The sequence below is a fragment of the Lissotriton helveticus genome, chromosome 9 (genome assembly GCF_964261635.1).
Source record: "Lissotriton helveticus chromosome 9, aLisHel1.1, whole genome shotgun sequence".
NCBI lineage: Eukaryota > Metazoa > Chordata > Amphibia > Caudata > Salamandridae > Lissotriton > Lissotriton helveticus.
Genome location: NC_136070.1, coordinates 348,598,643 through 348,620,727, shown reverse-complemented (window position 1 = coordinate 348,620,727; position 22,085 = coordinate 348,598,643). Strand labels below are relative to the sequence as shown.

General features: G+C 44.6%; 1 protein-coding gene across 3 annotated transcripts in view; it reads left to right on the top strand.

Moving 5' to 3' along the window:
- The window catches only part of ITPK1 (inositol-tetrakisphosphate 1-kinase), a 603,720-nt gene that overhangs the window by 140,858 nt on the left and 440,777 nt on the right, over positions 1 to 22,085 (top strand). The gene's annotated exons all lie outside the window — the stretch shown is intronic.

The following is a 22,085-nucleotide window of genomic DNA, read 5'->3' as shown; positions in this document are numbered from 1 at the left end:
AATTCACCCTCCGTCCCCACGCATGCGCACTTGTGTTGCCGTCTGTACAATCATGTCAATCAATCAACATGACGCCCACCCGGCGGTCTGACGTCATGTTGATTCATTGACATGATTGTCACAGTCTTAACTCAAAAACGCCGAGGGAGCTGCGGGCAGCTTCGGGCAGGGGGGGCTATGCCCCCACGCCCCAATGGACGAACCGCGCCTGTCTAAGGATAGGCTACACAGATACGTCTTCTTAGACATCAAGATCCAATTGAGGAAAGGCTGTAAAATGTGAACACACTTATACAGCTCCATAGGAGAAGGAGACTACTCAGGATAAGGAATTACAGCCCAAGGACTACACTCCTGGTTTTGCTCCTAGGACCAATATACCTTGCCCCTCTGTAAACTTTAACCCCTACCAACCCAGTTCCAACCTGTACCTTTCCAGCAGTCCTCCTCCCAATTGTATACAGTTCATATAGCCTGAAGCCTTCATTCTGTACCCTTCTCTGAAAAGTGCTCTGATGCTTTGTATGTACTCTGCCATATGTAAATGTTATTTATATGTGCAAACACACTGCATACAGAAATGACCAGCTGCGGTAGGAGCCATTGAACCCATACACACATCAATCAAGAATCCACACATACACCCTTCTACTTCAGAGGCAAAGGCAAAACCAGCTTAACCTTCGGCATCGCTGTATACTTTCTGGGTTTATAGAAAGATATAGTTGTTTTTGACCCCAGTCAAGTCTTAAATATACAGCACAAAGATAGCACACGTGTCCTACAAGATTAGTCACCAACCAAACTGTATACATCTATCCTTGTAAGTGTCCTGAAGAAGATGAATATATAGGCTGAAACTCGTCTACCTTATATTCGTGGAGTTCGCACTGAGAATCCACACCAATCAACCAGACTGATTTCCATTACGGAAGACTAAGACTTGTATAAAAGACTCCCAGCCTTTTTCCATGTGAGCCCCCTCAGGGTGAAAATGGACACTCAAATCATGTGCTAACACCCTGTAACTAATATCTTATCTACAAGGACTGTGTATCACTCTGTACACCTACAAATTTTATGGGATGAGATGAAATCCTCTTTAGAATAAATCATCTCCATAATCTTGTAAGATAAACTATGTATGTTTATTGTTCCTATCTGGAAGTACTATAAAGGCTATTACTACCGCACCGAAACATCACCATGGTCTGACCCAGAATCAGTCGAGTACTTCTTCGCAAAAGCTTAGTTGCAATTGCCAGTAATTACGCAGGCACTATTTTAGCCTTAAAGCACCACAGGAAGGATGCATAGCACGAAGTCTTCACCAAGTTAGAAAGGATGAAGTGCAAAAACAGATCCGACCAGGAGACCGGCCTTCTCAAGATACCTGCCGATCCTTAAAACTACCACCCTGAAGCACACCATGCTTGCTCTGTTGGTTCTGCCCTCACGCAAACAGCGAAAAACCTCAACTTTTCAATCAGCACCCCCTCATATGGTTTTGGGAGGATTCATACTTCCTAATTTTTATCACTGATGTAGAGTAACCAATTCAGAATAATAATGAAAGTGACTGTGTCACCCATATACAAGCTTTTCTGGCGCTTCAACATGCTAACAAAAATAGCTGATGTTTTCAGTCGCAACACCCGGGCTACTTGGGCTTACGGAAGTTAAATAAAGTTGCCTGGATTTCCAAATCCTGATGACACTAGCCGGACTTTCATATGCTCACAAGAGAAGCTGGGGCTTCCAAATGCATGCAAGAAACTGACCCTTGCACGAAAGCTGCTGACAAATAGCCAGGGGTTTCGAAATTCTGCAGAGTAGACACGGGCAACAGATACTTTTTTTTAACCATAATTGTGTCTTCGAGATATTTAGAGGTAACAGCGCGATTGGCGACAACCAAGAGAAGCAACGCTTGAAATGCTAAGTACTGTGTCTGACGCTTTTATTGGTGACGAAATCTTCTGCGGCTACCAAATGGTTACATGAGCAACTGTGACTTCTGGGCGCCAATGAGAGCAGCCGCGACTTCCAGGCACTTAAGAGAGTTGCTGAGAGTTCTCCATGCTCAAGAGCGTAACTGTGGTCTCCAAGCATTAACAGGGGGCGACAGCGTTTCCGGCGGAATTGGGAGCAGCGGGGACTTCCGGGACTGCTAGCACAGGTGGCGAGGGCTTCCAGCAGATAACGAAAGTCGTTCAGGCCCAGATGATTCTCGGTTTACTCGAGGCTGGCGGCTTTCTTTTTCTTCTCTGATGAGCTTTTTGTTGCAGATGATTGCGATGGTCTTTAGGCAGCATTTAAGCGTTTTTAAAAAAAAAAACATCCATTCAGCAGTATTGTTTAGCAACGGCGTGGGACTGAGGAGGCTCGCGCCCCCAGCCTGCGCTGACGCTGGGGCTTTTTTTCGGTGTGCGTCAGCGCCAGCCTCAGCGAGATACTGACGGGTCTGATAACGCAACAAAACCCGGAAACGTTTAGCCGATGCGGCCCTGAATGTTCACTTGACAGTCGTGTATCTCCACGCCTGACAGTACTGCATACCTGGCAACCTCTAGACTCAAAATGGTGAATTAAGGTGTAGAAGAGGATGGTCTCATTAAGAGACCCTCCGTGGGGAATTAAAACTTTTTTTGAAAGGTAATATAGCCGGTGACTTTATCAAAGTGTGACGACGTTTTGAAAGGATAAAAGTAAAAAAAGGTGGCAACTCTTGATAAATGCAGGTATGGGAATGCAGCTCGATGATTTGACGATTTGAGCCCTGCTGCAGAAAGAGGTGTGTTTATGTGAATGCTTGTGCACACCTCAGTACATCGATACCACATATTGATTAGAAAACCAGTCCGTTGTATAGCCTAGACACACAATGTACATACAACTCATTTGTTGTGAAATCACTTGCAGCCATGCGATGAAGTGTTTTTGAAATCTTAATGTTGACCTGTTCAAGTGCTTCAAATTCTATAGCAGGGTTGTGAACCAATGGGTGCGTGCATTTGGCCAGCCACATCGGTGTTGCTTGTCGCTGTTGGCTACAGTGAGTAGAGTTCTCCTCATCATACTTTTCTTTGAGGAAAGTTTTGCCCCGTGATTTTATGGTCGGGTCAGTACAACTGTTGGTCACTGCTGATCTATGGAAATTAAATTCCATTAGCTTTTTTTTTTTGTTGTCAAAGTGGTGCATCTGTGGAGAACAGCAGTGAATTGGTTTCTGGTAGCTCTAATCGGTGGCATTTGAACATGTGATTCCTGTGAATTTTGAACAGAAGAACTCCAGGGAAGGGCCGGCTGATTTCATGCGTGGTGACCAAAGAGCAACAGTGGGCAGTTATTGATGGCTGCCATAAAAAGTGGGCCTTCTAGCAGGAAGACTGTGGTGATACCAATTTGTTACTTGGTGGCACCAAATAAATTCTCGGAGGGTGGCATTTACTAATGTCACCCTCCAGATGAAGGTTCGGTCTCATGTTGGTGGGGGGGGGGGGGAGCAGTGTCTGACACTAGGCAGCCTGTGCTGCCTTTTGGACAGACCATTTACTAGGACTGAACTGAGGCTGACTTTCTTCTCACCATCCTGGGATTGGAATCTTGAGTCTGTCTTAAAATGTAATAATCTCTCTAGGGATTTTAGGTAGTTATGGAGCTCCCTGTACTGTCATTTAGATCACTGGGCTGCTCGTTTCATTTATCCCCATAAATAGATTTCAAATAAATAAATATTAAAACTGGCTGTAGCTTTTAAATCCCATCCTTGTTGCATCTTAATACTCAAACTGTGCTTAACCAAGCTCCATTTTTTTATTCAAGTCCGAGTCGTCTTTCTGACGCTAGTCAGGTGAAGGGACATGCCATTTGTCCAGTGCCATCATGATTGTGATGGGCGTTGGGGCATTCTTTAAGAGTCTCTTACTTTTAAAACACCAGTTTGAAATTGTATATATGAGGGTACCCGTGCCCAGAACCCAGCGCAGGCTTTAGTGAGTTTATGGACGCATTTGATATAATGACATCTGAATCATTTCTGAAGCGTGATGCGATCCCAAATGCTCACTGGTGCGAAAACGTGTCTGCAGGCGTTATGAGCTGTAAGGGACGCTTAGTTGTAAATTGACGATTTGTGCCACTGCTGCGAACAAAAGGTTGTTAGTTATGGCATGTGCTCATAGTGCCCTCGATGCAGCATGTCATATGTTTCAGGTTGGTGAAAGGATTACTATGTTGCTGAGGTAACAAGCAAGGTTTCATGTAAGTATTGCTTACCAGCTCAGTTTTGGGAAAGCTTCTAAAAAAACAAATCGCATATCCCATTTAGAAAGAAAGGTGGTGGTGAATTCCAGAAAAAGTGTATGCCTCATTTGCTCAAATATTTTACCACAATGGAAAGACTGTTGACATACCTAAGATCTCCTTCATCTTACTGCTTGTACACTGGCAACGGAGATTTTTTTTTTTTTAGGGCAGACGGTTCTTTAATATTAACTTATTCTTGCGTTGCTACTTTAAAAATAAAAGCCAATGCCTTTGCTTTCTCGTAAGGAAATCAAACTGTTAATATATGCTAATAAATAACATTTTTTGCTGTTGACCACAGATGAGAAATATAAAGTCTCTCTGTTTGCCATTTACTTCCCCATTAACTACCTTGGACTTAGCAGAACCTTCAACTTTTGCAAAGGTGGTTACGTGCAAACCATATTTCTTCTCGTTATACAGGTATGTGCTCTCAGTTACGCGAGGGACATGTCTCCTTTGTTTTAGGCATGGTTCACTTGGCGTTATGGAAAAAACAATGTTATGGTAATCAGCTCCCAATACATTAAACCCAGAATCAGAAATGTTTTTTGGAAGGAGAACCAATCAACAACTTTAACTACCTGTGAAGCCTCAGGCTCCTGAAGCCACACAGAGAATTTCTCAAGAAAAAGAGCAAATTGCTTGGCGTATCCTTTGGTTCACACCCCCCGCATTAGAGACACCATATTGTCTTGTGTCAACCATATTGGAAGCAAAACTTGTTTCCTTTTCCACCTATGAAGCAGAAGTATGGTCCACATTGGAGAATATTTCAGACATAGGAGCCTCACATAAATAATTTTGGAAATCTCTGCTACAGATCCCACAATACTCTAGACCAGCAACCTTCCTGGTGGACTGTTCATTTACACCGGTAGAGCTCCAGCGCCGGAAAAATATGATGAGCACAGCATGCTGAGCCCATCTAATCGACAAATAATGGTAAAAACTTGTCAACCTGACACAAAACCTCCAAAAAAGAGCAAGTGGTACAAGATGCAAGGAAACTGAATCTCCCATCTGAGATGTATTTGTGAGGGAGGTAACGGAGGAGGAACAAGACGTTTAAAATAATAGTAAAGAGGCACTACTTAGAGCTCAACAAACAAGAATGTCAAGAAAAAGCAGATCGGATCAGAGCATGCCATGGATGGAAAATACCAAGAATCAACGTTTTTGAACTGCACCCACAACAGCAAAACATACCTCACCACCCTGCAATGCAGGAAGGAGCGCAGAAGCTTCACTCTGGTGAAATTCAATCTTCCATAATCGCATGAGCGATACCACAGATGGAACAAAACAGCACAGCAAGAAGGTCTTTGCAGTGGAGATTAAGTTGAAAAAGTCAGCCACATTTTCTTTAAAATACAGAGTCACCTATAGACGTTTGAGACATGTATGTGGAAGACCAAATAATTACGTCAACATTACTTCTGGGGTATTACAGCCCCGAAATGGCCCAGAAAGTTGCAGCTTTCTTCAAGGTAGCAGGGAAAAGCTGAGGTAACAAAAGCTCATTGCCAGCTTCCTCCACCAAGACAAAATCAAAGGGGTAAAAAGTCCACACTCCTCAATACATAGCCACTGAACAACAATGCAACCATAGCAAGAAAGCACGGTCAAGACATCAAACAAAAACTAATGCCTGTCCCTGCTGGGAAAACTCCATGCTTACCCATTCCTTCGCCTTCATCAAGCCTCAGCTCCTCAAAGAAAGGAAAGTAGATCCTTCCAGTGAGCAAACTGAACATGACCAAAGAAACCAAATCAAGTCAAGCAATCGGACAGGAACCCTGTGCGGTCACTGCTTTTGCATGAGTTCTACACCCCCACAATGAAACGTGATCGCACGACATCATGACAGGTCAAAGAAAACGTGTAAACGTGAGTGACCGTGGGTTGGACGACTTGAGCTGGTAACTGGTGTGCATGGGGTCCTATGACCATACTAGCCACTACACCTTACCCACATTTCTGCCTCTTAGGCACTTTACTTCCCTTGCACATCTCTTCCCCCGCTACCCCAAATCCCCCTCATATCTATTAACAGCATTTGATAAAGGTTGTAATGACACAACGAGAAAATAAAGTTAAACGATAAAAGTAACTAGGCAGCTAAGTGAAATGTAGGGCTCGCAAAAAAATCTTCTATATTTAAGGGGGTGCTCCTGGACATATTAGGGGGAGTATGCCCCCCTGGTCTGAAAATGACTCTTTGCAGAGAACTTCCCTTCTATTTCTGATACCAATAGAATCACCACCTCAATCCCTGTCTCCCTTCCCATGAAGGATAGTGCTCCTTTAAATCCCACCTCCCCTTCAAAAAATCCTATAAATAGTGCAGTCAAACCACCTTGGAAGTCTGTCTCTTGGGGAATATAAAAGACTGCACGCAGTTAAAGAGAACGCTCAGGAAAAGGGCTTTTATTATGGACTTAATAACAGTGGGCCTACTAGCTCTGCAGTGTGGCTTCTGGGCTCAAGCCAGTGGGCCTAGAAGCCACTTCTTGTGGATCTGAATCAAAATACGCATCTCCGTAGGAAGCTGCTCTCCATTTCTGAAGTGTAGCATGATGAAGGGCACTTGTGAGGCACCAAAGTTCAATTTTGTGTCATCTAAGCACTTTTCAGGCCTAAAACAGCATCCAAGACTTTGCAGAAGTGTCATCGAACGCCAATGTTTTTTGATAGATTCATTGGGACAAAATAGAGCTGTGAGCGCAGGAGAACAGTTCACAAGTTTTAATTGGTGAAAACCGACGGAAATTGTGTAGCCTCAGGCCAGTTTTGCGGAAAACCGCAGTGGAAAACTCTTAAAATGAGATGCCACCTTTGTTTCGGGGTGGCATGGTTTGTAGCGTAATGCCATCTACAGAGAGGTTCTGCGGTGTACAGCTGGTTGCTGCTTTTACACAATGTGGCATTTTCCTCTGTGGAATACTTACGTACATGCCAGACAACAGCCGCTCCCCTCAGTGTATAAATAAACCTGAAGCGCAAATGCACATGCATTCAATTCCCACAACTCAAACAATTAAAAAAATATATTTGCCAAAATGTAACAAATATGAATGCCAGAGTGCTAGAAAAAAATATATATGCGTTTAATCTGATCAACGAATACGTATTGTTAAAAATAAATACTTACAACAAAACTCAAGAATTGAAATAGACCAATCAGTGTCTTTTGACGTGCGTTAAACAACATTTGAATATATTTATAAAACAAAAACATTCAAAAATGTTACACATTTGCAAATATACACAATTATCAAATTCAACGAATGCATAAGAAACAAATAAATGAGTATTACTCACAAACACAACATAAATCATTGACTCTCATATAACTTTTTACAGACGTAATTTTTACAGACCCCGATCATCCGCTGATTGGTTGATGGGACTGTTGATTTAAATAGAATGCGGTACAAAAGGGGGTGGTAATGGATGGAGCATCTGAACCAATCAAACACTCACACCCAGTCAAAAGATCTGGGTTTAATCCATCACCGTTCTTTAGCCCACTCTGCCACCCCAGTTCAGACATGGCTATATGCAAATCAGTCTGACCCTGTGCCTCATGGGAACAGTCCAGCCCGAACTGCCAAGCCATGCCTTCCCTGGACCGGAAACAAGCTTCCGAGGACCGGTTTCTGGCCTTACAGCAGTCTTCAGCCCGGCTTGCTTGAATCCAGTGTCAAAGTGAGCAAGGGACTCATGTCTGAGCATACCCTGCCACACTTATGGCGGCCAAAAACGGTACAAAAGGGGGTGGTAATGGACGGAGCATCTGAACCAATCAAACACTCACACCCAGTCAAAAGATCTGGGTTTAAACTGGGGTGGCAGAGTGGGCTAAAGGACGGCGATGGATTAAACCCAGATCTTTTGACTGGGTGTGAGTGTTTGATTGAATCAGATGCTCCGTCCATCACCACCCCCTTTTTACTGCTTTTGGCCGCCATAAGTGTGGCAGGGTATGCTCAGACGTGAGTCCCATGCTCACTTTGCCACTGGATTCAAGCAAGCCGGGCTGAAGACGGCTGGAATGTCAGAAACCGGTCCTCGGAAGCTTGTTTCCGGTCCAGGAAAGACATGGCTTTGCAGTTCGTTCTGGACTGTTCCCATGAGGCACAGGGTCAGACTGATTTGCATATAGCCATGTCTGAACTGGGGTGGCAGAGTGGGCTAAAGAACGGTGATGGATTAAACCCAGATCTTTTGACTGGGTGGGAGTGTTTGAATCAGATGCTCTGTCCATCACCACCCCCTTTGTACCGATTTAAATAGAATGCCATATGGTGCCAGGTGAATATTTATTTGAACCTATTACGTTTTAAAGAATTATGCATGAATACCTTGTGGAGTCAACAACGTTTTAAAGAAATTGTCTGTAAAAATTGATATGAGATGGTCAAATGTTATTGTTTATAAAGAGGACAATTATTTGTTTTTAGGCCTGAAGGTGTTTTTTTTCCATTAAATCTTCTCCACTGAAAAGGGTTGACGAAATATTGGTGACCCTATCCATAGACAATGGTTATTTTTACATAACAATGAAATGTTATAAATGCTCAGTCGCCATGAAACCGAAGTGCACACATCAAAAGACATATTGATTGGTCTAATTCAGTTCTTCATTTCCCTTTATTTTTGCAGCGATTTGGTTGCATGTATTTCATTTTAATCATATGTATTATCCTTTATGGGATTACATCGTATATATTTTTCTGGCATTCATATTTGCTAAATCCTGGCATGCATGAAAGTTTTATTTTTTGTTGTGAGAATTTATTGTATGTGTATTGGCAATTTAGATTTGTTTGTACACGGAGAGGAGCTGTTGGTTGTCTTATTACAACTACCTGTTCTCTTGGTTTGAGTGTTTCCTCTCTATTATTTGTCATTTTAACATACATGATGTCCCTTCAAAACCTTGAAGCCAGTTCTGTAAATCTGACACATGACCACCTCTCTCCACACAAAAGGTTTGCTGTTATTTGATGTATAAAAGTATACAAAAATTGATGGATGGGATGCTTGAATTAATCTCAGCCACTGGTAATTACTCGGGGCCGTTTCCCAGTCTATCATTATTTTGCACACCATGTCTCCGCAGTTTGGACTCAGCAATATGCAAATCAGTCTTGACCCAGCTCTAATGGGAACAGTCCATCACAAACAGCCAAGCCAGGTCTTCCCAGAACCGGAACACAAGCAGCCCAGGACCGGTTTCCCCCCTGTTATGGACTCATCGGCCGGATACAGCTTGGCTCGAGTGACAGTGTGCACTGGACCCACATCTGGGCATACTTGTCCCTGTTAGGGTGACAAACTAAAGTAAACAAAAAGTGACTTTGGAATGCTGGGTTTAATCTCAACCACTGGTAATTACTCTAGTCACTTCCCAGTCCATTGTTATTTTGCAGACCACATCACCTCAGTTTGGACTTATTTTTAATTGATGTGTGGCTCTAATGGGTCACCAAAGAAAGAAATATTTATGGGTGGTGCTGCAATGGGTTGTTAAGCCCCAGCTGTTTGAACGATTTCCTTCAATTTGCAAGTGGCTAAACTAAAAATGCCTTTTGTTTACAAAATGTCAGGCATTAGTAGCTTATCCTGTCCTGATATGTATTTTACTTTCCATTCTCGTACTTGTAGTTTTGCATTTCAATTGACTCCATGCTTAAAGTCACAGTATGCAAAGACAAATATCTGAACTGTATGAGCTGCTCGCGTCTGACTTAGGACAACTTGAGATGTCACTGTGCCCACCTACTTTAGGACAACTTGAGATGTCACTGTGCCCACCTACTTTGTCGATGAGTGCCTCTTATATTGGCTGTATTCGCCCACTGTACATCACTTAGTTCTGCATTAGATCAGTGACACATGGGATATTACACAACATTTGTCTGAGGAGAATATTATAAAATGCATGAGACTGAGTGGAATCCGCAGCATGCTCAGCTAAAACACTTACACTAGGCTACTCCGGACTAGCGTGCTGGCCATCTGCAAAGAGCCTCAGCTTCTCGTGAGTGGTAGATAGCACCTTATAAATACCCACATCTATATGTAGAGAAAAATACTGTAAAATACACTTAAATGTCACGAAGTTCGCCTCTGTGCAGGTATAAAGCTCTGTGGGTGAACCACTGCCATTAAACAGTGAGAGCCTGCAGCATTCCAGTTAATATTGCTCAGGTACTTCTAACTTTTATCAGTTGGGAAGCACCGCTAGTGCTGCCCGTCTCTCCTGAATATCGGCTCGTCCTTGGGGTCCGGAGGAGAGTCTAGAGCTGAAAACCTGAGCGTTATGGTTTAGACATAATGGACAGCGTCACAGGAGCAACCCTAGGAACAGAGGTCCTGGACGAGCCGTCTGATTCCAAGATGGCGCCTGTCTTGTGCAATGACAGACGGAGTGTGGTACAAAAGGGGGTGGTGATGGACGGAGAATGTATGACATTGTTCTGCATTCTGTCCATCAACTGTTTTGCATTTGTCACCCAGAGTGGGATGATTATGCTCAGACGTGAGTCCCATGCTCTCCACACCACTGGAGTCAAGCTGTCCTGGCTGAAGACGGCTGATAGCCAGAAACCGGTCCTAGGATGCTTGATTCCGGTCCAGGAAAGACATGGCTTGGCAGTTCGGGCTGGACTGTTCCGATGAGGCACAGGGTCAAGGCTGATTTGCATATGGCCATGTCTGAACTGGGGTGGTGTGGAGTGCAAAAAAACTATGGATTTAGGCCCAGATCTCTGTACTGGGGTGAATGTATGACCTTGTTCTGCATCTGGTCCATCAACTGTTTTGCATTTGTCTTGTGCAATGAACAAGAGGAGGAAAAGTTGACATTGTGCCAGTTAGGCCCTCAAAACATGCAAGTTGTGCTTTTTCTTTATGCATTGTCCTTGTAAAAGTGCTGTAAAAGCTGGTTGACCGTTTGTTTTAATCAGTTTTCCCCTTTTTGTGGTTTGGATAGTAGCAGTGGTAAATGAAAGATGTAAGTGGTTCTTGATGTACCAAGCTCTCAAGTTGACCAGGTCTATTACATAAGCAAGTAGCTTATCCGTTGCAGCTTTTTGCATTTGTATTCAGGAGCAAGTAGCCCTGAGGCCTCGGTGGGATGAATGATACTACAAGTTCCATAATGCAAAGTGATATATGTGGCCTGGATGATAGTCTCTCTCCTGGACCTGAGAAACCTGAGTGCCCTGTATGTAAAAGAAAGTTACAGAAGATGCGAGTTGTCCATTCTTTTCACAGAGGAATGGTAGAGAGAGCACCCATTTCACACACTCTGTTTGAGCGTCTTTCTATTCTTTAAAATGGTCTTATTGTAATAGCTTTGCACTTGGCTATTATGCCAGCTCCCGTACTTGGGACTCTGTTACCACCCTGTCCTCTTGGGTATAAGCTGGCAGATTTGTGACCCCGGGCACTCCCTGTACCGAGATCCGTGATAAAGCTGGGCATTAGTGTGTGAATCCTTTCATGTTGGGTCCAGAGTTATTATTATTATTGTGTATTTTGTATAGCGCGCAGCTACCCCAACGGGGTGTCCCGGCGCTTCTGAGTGAAAGCAGAGTGATAGTACTGGGGGGGTTAACAAAAGAGGAAAGTTTTTAGTGCCTTACGGAAGGGTAATTCTTCCTGGATCATCCTAATTGCGATCGGGAGTTTGTTCCAGAGAGTTGTGGCACAGACCTGGAAGGTTTTACCTCCAGAACGTGCTTTCCTGAATCTTGGTATTGAAAGCAGATGTTGGGAGTTGGAACGGAGGTTCCGAGAGTTACAGTAGGGACGGATACTAACAGAGAGGTAGGCCGATCCCCTACCCCTAGTTGCTCGATGGGCTAAGGTCATGGCTTTGAATTCAGCTCTTTGATGGATTGGTAGCCAGTGTAATGCTCTGCGATGTGGCGAAATATGGGTGCGTAGGGAAACCCCGCAGACCAGCCGAACAGCCGCATTCTGGACTGTCTGGAGCCGATGTAGGAGGCCCGCGGGAGTTCTGTCTAGTTCACAATCATTCTGGCCCCCAAGCTTCTTTCGGTTCTTGTTTTATGTGGGGAAGTAAGAGCAATTATAAGATTAGGGTATAGAATTAGTTTCAATAAAAAATACATACTCGATAGAAGTTGCTGATTGAATAACATGTTGTTTTCTTACCCGTTCCTTCCGTACTTTTCTTGTGTATTTTTTGCCATGATTCATCATGTCCGCTGGACCACACTTCACATTGTGCTCGCATTCATTGTTATCATTAAACTGACGGAGCCTCGGTGGGCTCGGCTTGTCCTATTCCAACCACGCCACGCCAGCCTCCTTGGAGGAAGTGAGGCACAAAAATCTGCTGGAGATGCCTCCGTCTGAAGTTCCGCTAATCTAAATGAGGCGGACGCACCCCCCTTCTGGCCTGAGGCAGAGACGGCCGCACCCCGCCTGAGGCATACCGAATTTGTCAGCTAGAGATACCCACTATCAGAATTTGAGCAGCACGAGACGAGCGAGGGAGACTAGTTTTCTCAAACCAGCCTGGCGAGAGTGACTGCAGTTTTCTCAAACCAGCCTCGCGTCCAACCCGTCTCTCGTTTCCTGAAACCCAGTTAGAGTAGTTTGCGTTTCAATCCGCTACTTTCACACGAGTATCTAAGGGTGAAATATCCATGTATAGAGCAGCTCTCCCTGCTTCAGGGCCAGGCCTTGGTCGTTGCAGAAAAGCTGGGTAAAACAAGTACAATTTTATATAAAAAAAATCTTAATTTTTTATGTTGAGTGCTCATTAGTGCCAAATTAAGTTTTTTCAAACTTTATTTCCCAACAGGGTTATATGATGCATCTTCATGTAATGTTTCTGGTGGACAGATAGGAGCCATGTTTAAATTTAAACCCGCTTCTTCCATCGTAAGTTGTTTTTCACGCTGTTGTTGAAAGTTCTTTCCCTTGCATCTGAAAGCACCATCTCAGTTCCTTGGTCTAGATCCATGTCGATTGTCGGCCATTTGCTTTTGTTTAAATTTGAACTGGCACTACCTTGAAATGGTGGTCCAATGTTCGCAAAGGATCATGGTGCTCCCTTGGAGTCCCGGATGTTTGTGCATTTGTAGTAGCGTCAACGGACGAGGTATTGCTAACCAGTTATTAGTAGAGTAGACTGTCGCCCAGCACTGAAAGATGGCTGACTGCCAGAGTACCCTTGGGCCCGGAAGTAGGGCACATTGTTAAAATGGGCTATTTTGAATGCGAAGCCCTGTTATTCTGGTAGCACAGGCTTTGCCGCTGATATAATCTTAGTGTAAAAGTGTGTCTACTCTTCCAGACTCTAAAGTACCACTTATTGGGGTTACACTCTATACTTTTTAAAGTTTGATCAAGAAACCAACAGGTGCTTTGGAAGAGGTAGCAACATTGAGTCCTTCTGAATGGCATAACCTTTGTTGTGTGAATCATTTTTGGTATGTCTGTTCATTAACCCCTTCGCTGCTAGGCCTTTTCCCCCTCCTGTGCTAAGGCTTTTTTTGGTGTTTTGGGGTAGTGCGCGCTTAGGCCCTTGTAACTTTTTGACCACATAAGGGATCCGCGCCAAATTTGCGTCCTTTTCTTCCAACATCATGGGGATTCTAAAGGCGCCCAGGGTTTGTGGATTCCCTTGGAGGGGTCCCAGAAATTAACCAAAATATAGTGTTTTTTTTGTTTTTTTCAGAAAAATGGGAAAAACGGGCTGCAAATGAAAGCCTCTGGCTTTTTCCCTGAATATGGTATCAAAAAAGGGTTTGTGGGGCTGAATTCTCCATTTTCTCAGCTTTTAGGGAATGACAGTGTTTTGTCAGAGAACCGAAATTTTTCACTCAGTTTTGGCATTTTTCTGGGACATAGCCTATTTTTGCTATTTTTAGAGCTTTCCACCTCCTTCCAGTTAATGGTAGAAATGAGTTTGAAAGCAATAATGGATCCTGGAAAGCTTTACATTTCCGAAAAATAGACAAAATTCTGAATTCAGAAAGGGGTCATTTGTCTAAATCCATGAAGGGTTCGTTATAGAAACTAACAGTTAGATATTGGAATATTTGAAAATTTGTTGAAAACAACGGCCTTTTGTCTCAACGTTTTCACCTATAACTTTCTCTAATTTTGACAGCTCTTGGAAAGCAATATACCGTTACATCCGTTAGACCTTCCTGGTTGTGGGGATATATGGGACTTGTAGTTTCACCAAGAACCCGACGAACCCAGATCCAAAAACTGAGCAGCAACTTGCAATGGTATTTTTTCATTTACTGGGTATAGTGCACTTTGTCTTGGAAAATGTACACATGGAATAATCTGCATGAAAGACACCTATGTATGTATGAATTGGGTACAAATTATAGAGTTCAGAAACAGTATATAATTGCACATTTTCAAAGTTGGGAATACTCATACTAGCATGAGAATTATTGGTCATTTTTCATAAAGTTTTTTTTTCTACACAATATCTTTCATTCAAAGGGAGAAATGCAAGAAAGCTCAATTGGTAATAACAGTTGATTTACAAATCTGAATTACCCCAAGTGTCCCGATAAAAACGGTACCTCACTTGTGTGGGTCGGCCTTGTGCCTGCGACAGGAAACGGCGCAAAATGCAACGTGGTCACACCTAAATTTTGCAGTTACAAATTGACCCTTTTTTGGCAAAGTGCCTACCTGTAGTTTTTGCACCCTAGTTCTTCCGGCACCTAGGGAAACCTAGCAAACCTATACATTTTTGAAAAGTAGACACCCAGGGGAATTCAGGATGGGATGACTCGACTGCCTACCACCAGGTTTTGTTACCCAGAATCCCTTGCAAAGCTCAGATTTTGGAAAAAAAAACACATTTTCCTCACATTTCTGTGGTGGAAAGTTCTGGAATCTGCGTGGATCAACAAATTTCCACCCACCCAGCGTGCCCCCAGGTCTCCCGAAAAAAATGGTACCTCACTTGTGTGGGTCGGCCTTGTGCCTACCACGGGAAACGGCACAAAATGCAACGTGGTCGCTCCTCAATTTCCCAGTGAAATCTTAAGCTCTTTGGACAAAGAGACTACCTTTTGTTTTTGAGCCGTAGCTCAACCAGCACCTAGGGAAACCTAGCAAACCTATACATTTTTGAAAACTAGACACCCAGGGCAATTCAGGATGGGGTGACTCGTCTGCCTACCCCCAGGTTTTGTTACCCAGAATCCCTTGCAAACATAAATATTTGACCAAAAAAACACATTTTCCTCACATTTCTGTGGTGGAAAGTTCTGGAATCTGCGTGGATCAACAAATTTGCACCCACCCAGCGTGCCCCTAGGTCTCCCGAAAAAAATGGTACCTCACTTGCGTGGGTAGGCATAGTGGCTGCGACATGAAACCGCGCAAAACGCAGCATGGTCGCATCTCAATTTCCCAGTGAAATTTAGCACGATTCGGACAAAAAGACTACCTTTTGTTTTTGCGCCGTAGCTCTGCCAGCACCTAGGGAAACCTAGCAACCCTATACATTTTTGAAAACTAGACAACCAGGGCAATTCAGGATGGGGTGACTCGTCTGCCTACCCCCAGGTTTTGTTACCCAGAATCCCTTTCAAACAAAAAAATTTGACCAAAAAAACACATTTTCCTCACATTTCTGTGGTGGAAAGTTCTGGAATCTGCGTGGATCAACAAATTTCCATCCACCCAGTGTGCCCCCAGGTCTCCCGAAAAAAATGGTACCTCACTTGCGTGGGTAGGCATAGTGGCTGCGACATGAAACAGCGCAAAACGCAGCATGGTCGCACCTCAATTTCCCAGTGAAATTTTGCACGATTCGGACAAAAAGACTACCTTTTGTTTTTGCGCCGTAGCTCTGCCAGCACCTAGGGAAACCTAGCAAACCTATACATTTCTGAAAACTAGACACCCAGGGCAATTCAGGATGGGGTGACTCGTCTGCCTACCCCCAGGTTTTGTTACCCAGAATCCCTTTCAAACAAAAAAATTTGACCAAAAAAACACATTTTCCTCACATTTCTGTGGTGGAAAGTTCTGGAATCTGCGTGGATCAACAAATTTCCATCCATCCAGTGTGCCCCCAGGTCTCCCGAAAAAAATGGTACCTCACTTGCGTGGGTAGGCATAGTGGCTGCGACATGACACAGCGCAAAACGCAGCATGATCGCACCTCAATTTCCCAGTGAAATTTAGCACGATTCAGACAAAAAGACTACCTTTTGTTTTTGCGCCGTAGCTCTGCCAGCACCTAGGGAAACCTAGCAAACCTATACATTTCTGAAAACTAGACACCCAGGGCAATTCAGGATGGGGTGACTCGTCTGCCTACCCCTAGGTTTTGTTACCCAGAATCCCTTACAAACATAAAAATTTGACCAAAAAAACACATTTTCCTCACATTTCTGTGGTGGAAAGTTCTGGAATCTGCGTGGATCAACAAATTTCCACCCACCCAGCGTGCCCCCAGGTCTCCCGAAAAAAATGGTACCTCACTTGCGTGGGTAGGCATAGTGGCTGCGACATGAAACCGCGCAAAACGCAGCATGGTCGCACCTCAATTTCCCAGTGAAATTTAGCACGATTCGGACAAAAAGACTACCTTTTGTTTTTACGCCATAGCTCTGCCAGCACCTAGGGAAAACTAGCAAACCTATACATTTCTGAAAACTAGACACCCAGGGCAATTCAGGATGGGGTGACTCGTCTGCCTACCCCCAGGTTTTGTTACCCAGAATCCCTTACAAACATAAAAATTTGACCAAAAAAACACATTTTCCTCACATTTCTGTGGTGGAAAGTTCTGGAATCTGCGTGGATCAACAAATTTCCACCCACCCAGCGTGCCCCCAGGTCTCCCGAAAAAAATGGTACCTCACTTGCGTGGGTAGGCATAGTGGCTGCGACATGAAACAGCGCAAAACGCAGCATGGTCGCACCTCAATTTCCCAGTGAAATTTTGCACAATTCGGACAAAAAGACTACCTTTTGTTTTTGCGCCGTAGCTCTGCCAGCACCTAGGGAAAACTAGCAAACCTATACATTTCTGAAAACTAGACACCCAGGGCAATTCAGGATGGGGTGACTCGTCTGCCTACCCCCAGGTTTTGTTACCCAGAATCCCTTACAAACATAAAAATGTGACCAAAAAAACACATTTTCCTCACATTTCTGTGGTGGAAAGTTCTGGAATCTGCGTGGATCAACAAATTTCCACCCACCCAGCGTGCCCCCAGGTCTCCCGAAAAAAATGGTACCTCACTTGCGTGGGTAGGCATAGTGGCTGCGACATGAAACAGCGCAAAACGCAGCATGGTCGCACCTCAATTTCCCAGTGAAATTTTGCACGATTCGGACAAAAAGACTACCTTTTGTTTTTGCGCCGTAGCTCTGCCAGCACCTAAGGAAACCTAGCAAACCTATACATTTTTGAAAACTAGACACCCAGGGCAATTCAGGATGGGGTGACTCGTCTGCCTACCCCCAGGTTTTGTTACCCAGAATCCCTTGAAAACATAAATATTTGACCAAAAAAACACATTTTCCTCACATTTCTGCGGTGGAAAGTTCTGGAATCTGCGTGGATCAACAAATTTCCACTCACCCAGCGTGCCCCCAGGTCTCCCGAAAAAAATGGTACCTCACTTGCGTGGGTAGGCATAGTGGCTGCGACATAAAACAGCGCAAAACGCAGCATGGTCGCACCTCAATTTCCCAGTGAAATTTATCACGATTCGGACAAAAAGACTACCTTTTGTTTTTGCGCCGTAGCTCTGCCAGCACCTAGGGAAAACTAGCAAACCTATACATTTCTGAAAACTAGACACCCAGGGCAATTCAGGATGGGGTGACTCGTCTGCCTACCCCCAGGTTTTGTTACCCAGAATCCCTTACAAACATAAAAATGTGACCAAAAAAACACATTTTCCTCACATTTCTGTGGTGGAAAGTTCTGGAATCTGCGTGGATCAACAAATTTCCACCCACCCAGCGTGCCCCCAGGTCTCCCGAAAAAAATGGTACCTCACTTGCGTGGGTAGGCATAGTGGCTGCGACATGAAACAGCGCAAAACGCAGCATGGTCGCACCTCAATTTCCCAGTGAAATTTTGCACGATTCGGACAAAAAGACTACCTTTTGTTTTTGCGCCGTAGCTCTGCCAGCACCTAAGGAAACCTAGCAAACCTATACATTTTTGAAAACTAGACACCCAGGGGAATTCAGGATGGGGTGACTCGTCTGCCTACCCCCAGGTTTTGTTACCCAGAATCCCTTGAAAACATAAATATTTGACCAAAAAAACACATTTTCCTCACATTTCTGTGGTGGAAAGTTCTGGAATCTGCGTGGATCAACAAATTTCCACTCACCCAGCGTGCCCCCAGGTCTCCCGAAAACAACGGTACCTCACTTGCGTGGGTAGACATAGTGGCTGAAACAGGAAACGGTTCAAATCGTACGGTGGTGAATTTACATTACCTTATTGCAAAACTACCTTGATTTTGGGGGGGGGGATCTGAATTTGTGGCCCGGGGCTCGGTGGTATTCTTTGCAAAGTAGCAAACCTAAACAGTTCTGAAAACTAGACACCCGGGGGAGTCCAGGGAGGTATGGCATGCATGGGTCCCCCAATGTTTTCCTACCCAGAACTCTCTGCAAACCTTAAAATTAGGTAAAAATTGCACTTTTCCAAACTTTTTGGCGTGGGATCGCCGTGCCGGCAAAAAAGTCGTACCACCCTGCGTTCCCCTTGTTCTCCCGAGTAAAAGGATACCTCACTTGTGTGGGTGCCCCAAAGCAGAACACCCCAAAAATGAATTTTGAAAAAAGTAGTTTTTACTCATATTTACGTTTTACAAATTAAGCACCCCAGCCTAAGTCACTTGCCTTTGGCCCACCCACACAAGTGAGGTATCATTTTACTCGGGAGAACAAGGGAAACGCTGGGTGGTAGGACATTTGTTCCGGCAGCGAGATCCCACCCAAAAAAGTATGGAAAAGTTGGTTTTTGGACCAAAATTTCAGGTTTGCAGGGGTTTCTGGGTAGGAAAACATTGGGGGACCCACGCATGCCATACCACCCTGGACTCCCCCGGGTGTCTAGTTCTCAGAACTGTTTGGGTTTGGTAGTTTCCAAAGATGCCTGCCAAGCCCCGGGCCAAAAGCTCAGGTGACCCCCTCAAAAAATAAGATTATTTGGCTAAAGGTAATGTTTTCGTCTCCACAGTATGAATTGGGCCTTTTCCTAAAGCAGCCGCTATGCCTACCCACGCAAGTGAGGTACCATTTTTATCGGGAGACCTTGGGACACGCTGGGTGGGAGGTAATTTGTGTGAGCCCAGTGATGCCACGCTTTCCCACACTAAAACGTGTGAAAAAAAAAGATTTTTTCCAAGCAAAAAATGAGGTTTGCAAGGGATTCTGGGTAAAGGAACGTTGGAGGATCCACGCAAGCCATACCTCCTTGGAAGCCCCCGGGTGTCTACTTTTCAGAAATGTGTGGGTTTGGTAGGTTTCCCTAGATGGCTGTTTAGCACGGGGCCAAAAACCCGGGTAACCCCTCTTGCAAAAGCTGGTGGACATGAATTCTCCAGCTTTTGCAAGAGGGGTTACCTGGGTTTCTGGCCCCGTGCGAGACAGCCATCTAGGGAAACCTACCAAACCCACACATTTCTGAAAAGTAGACACCCGGGGGAGTCCAGGGAGGTATGGCATGCGTGGGTCCCCCAATGTTTTCCTACCCAGAACTCCTTGAAAACATAAAAATGTGACCAAAAAAACACATTTTCCTCACATTTCTGTGGTGGAAAGTTCTGGAATCTGCGTGGATCAACAAATTTCCACCCACCCAGCGTGCCCCCAGGTCTCCCGAAAAAAACGGTACCTCACTTGCGTGGGTAGACATAGTGGCTGCAACAGGAAACGGTTCAAATCGTACGGTGGTGAATTTACATTACCTTATTGCAAAACTACCTTGATTTTGGGGGGGGGGGGATCTGAATTTGTGGCCCGGGGCTCGGTGGTATTCTTTGCAAAGTAGCAAACCCAAACAGTTCTGAAAACTAGACACCCGGGGGAGTCCAGGGAGGTATGGCATGCATGGGTCCCCCAATGTTTTCGTACCCAGAACTCTCTGCAAACCTTAAAATTAGGTAAAAATTGCACTTTTCCAAACTTTTTGGCGTGGGATCGCCGTGCCGGCAAAAAAGTCGTACCACCCTGCGTTCCCCTTGTTCTCCCGAGTAAAAGGATACCTCACTTGTGTGGGTGCCCCAAAGTAGAACACCCCAAAAATGAATTTTGAAAAAGGTAGTTTTTACTCATATTTACGTTTTACAAATTAAGCACCCCAGCCTAAGTCACTTGCCTTTGGCCCACCCACACAAGTGAGGTATCATTTTACTCGGGAGAACAAGGGAAACGCTGGGTGGTAGGACATTTGTTCCGGCAGCGAGATCCCACCCAAAAAAGTATGGAAAAGTTGGTTTTTGGACCAAAATTTCAGGTTTGCAGGGGTTTCTGGGTAGGAAAACATTGGGGGACCCACGCATGCCATACCACCCTGGACTCCCCCGGGTGTCTAGTTCTCAGAACTGTTTGGGTTTGGTAGTTTCCAAAGATGCCTGCCAAGCCCCGGGCCAAAAGCTCAGGTGACCCCCTCAAAAAATAAGATTATTTGGCTAAAGGTAATGTTTTTGTCTCCACAGTATGAATTGGGCCTTTTCCTAAAGCAGCCACTATGCCTACCCACGCAAGTGAGGTACCATTTTTATCGGGAGACCTTGGGGAACGCTGGGTGGGAGGTAATTTGTGTGAGCCCAGTGATGCCACGCTTTCCCACACTAAAACGTGTGAAAAAAAATGATTCTTTCCAAGCAAAAAATGAGGTTTGCAAGGGATTCTGGGTAAAGGAACGTTGGAGGATCCACGCAAGCCATACCTCCTTGGAAGCCCCCGGGTGTCTACTTTTCAGAAATGTGTGGGGTTGGTAGGTTTCCCTAGATGGCTGTCTCGCACGGGGCCAAAAACCCGGGTAACCCCTCTTGCAAAAGCTGGTGGACATGAATTCTCCAGCTTTTGCAAGAGGGGTTACCTGGGTTTCTGGCCCCGTGCGAGACAGCCATCTAGGGAAACCTGCCAAACCCACACATTTCTGAAAAGTAGACACCCGGGGGAGTCCAGGGAGGTATGGCATGCGTGGGTCCCCCAATGTTTTCCTACCCAGAACTCCTTGCAAACCTTAATTAGGTAAAAATAGCACTTTTACAAAAATTTTGCCGTGGGATCGCCGTGCCGGCAAAAATGTCCTACCACCCAGCGTTCCCCTTGTTCTCCCGAGTAAAAGGGTACCTCACCTTAACAGAGTTACTCAAAAGACAAACATTCAAGCACGGCTATCTATTCCTCAAAGACACACACATACAGGTTGGATTTGGCACGAGGGCGAGTGATGGTTCAGTATATAAAATTTTATTAACAAGATATTTCAAAAAAATGAAATGCTCTGTCAATAAATAAATGCATAAAAACCGAACCAGTGACTCGCAACTCGTGAGCTGTAAAGCCACGACAAGGCACCAACCGTTTTACAGGCCATTCACGCACCTTTCATACCTGATACAAACAAGACCACTGACACCATCTGGAATAAAAGCAACACATTACAACAATCACAATAAGGGACAAGGTACACCCTAATGCAGAAAGAGAAAAAAAACAATTATTACTGCACACCCATCTAATCCGCAAGCACACAC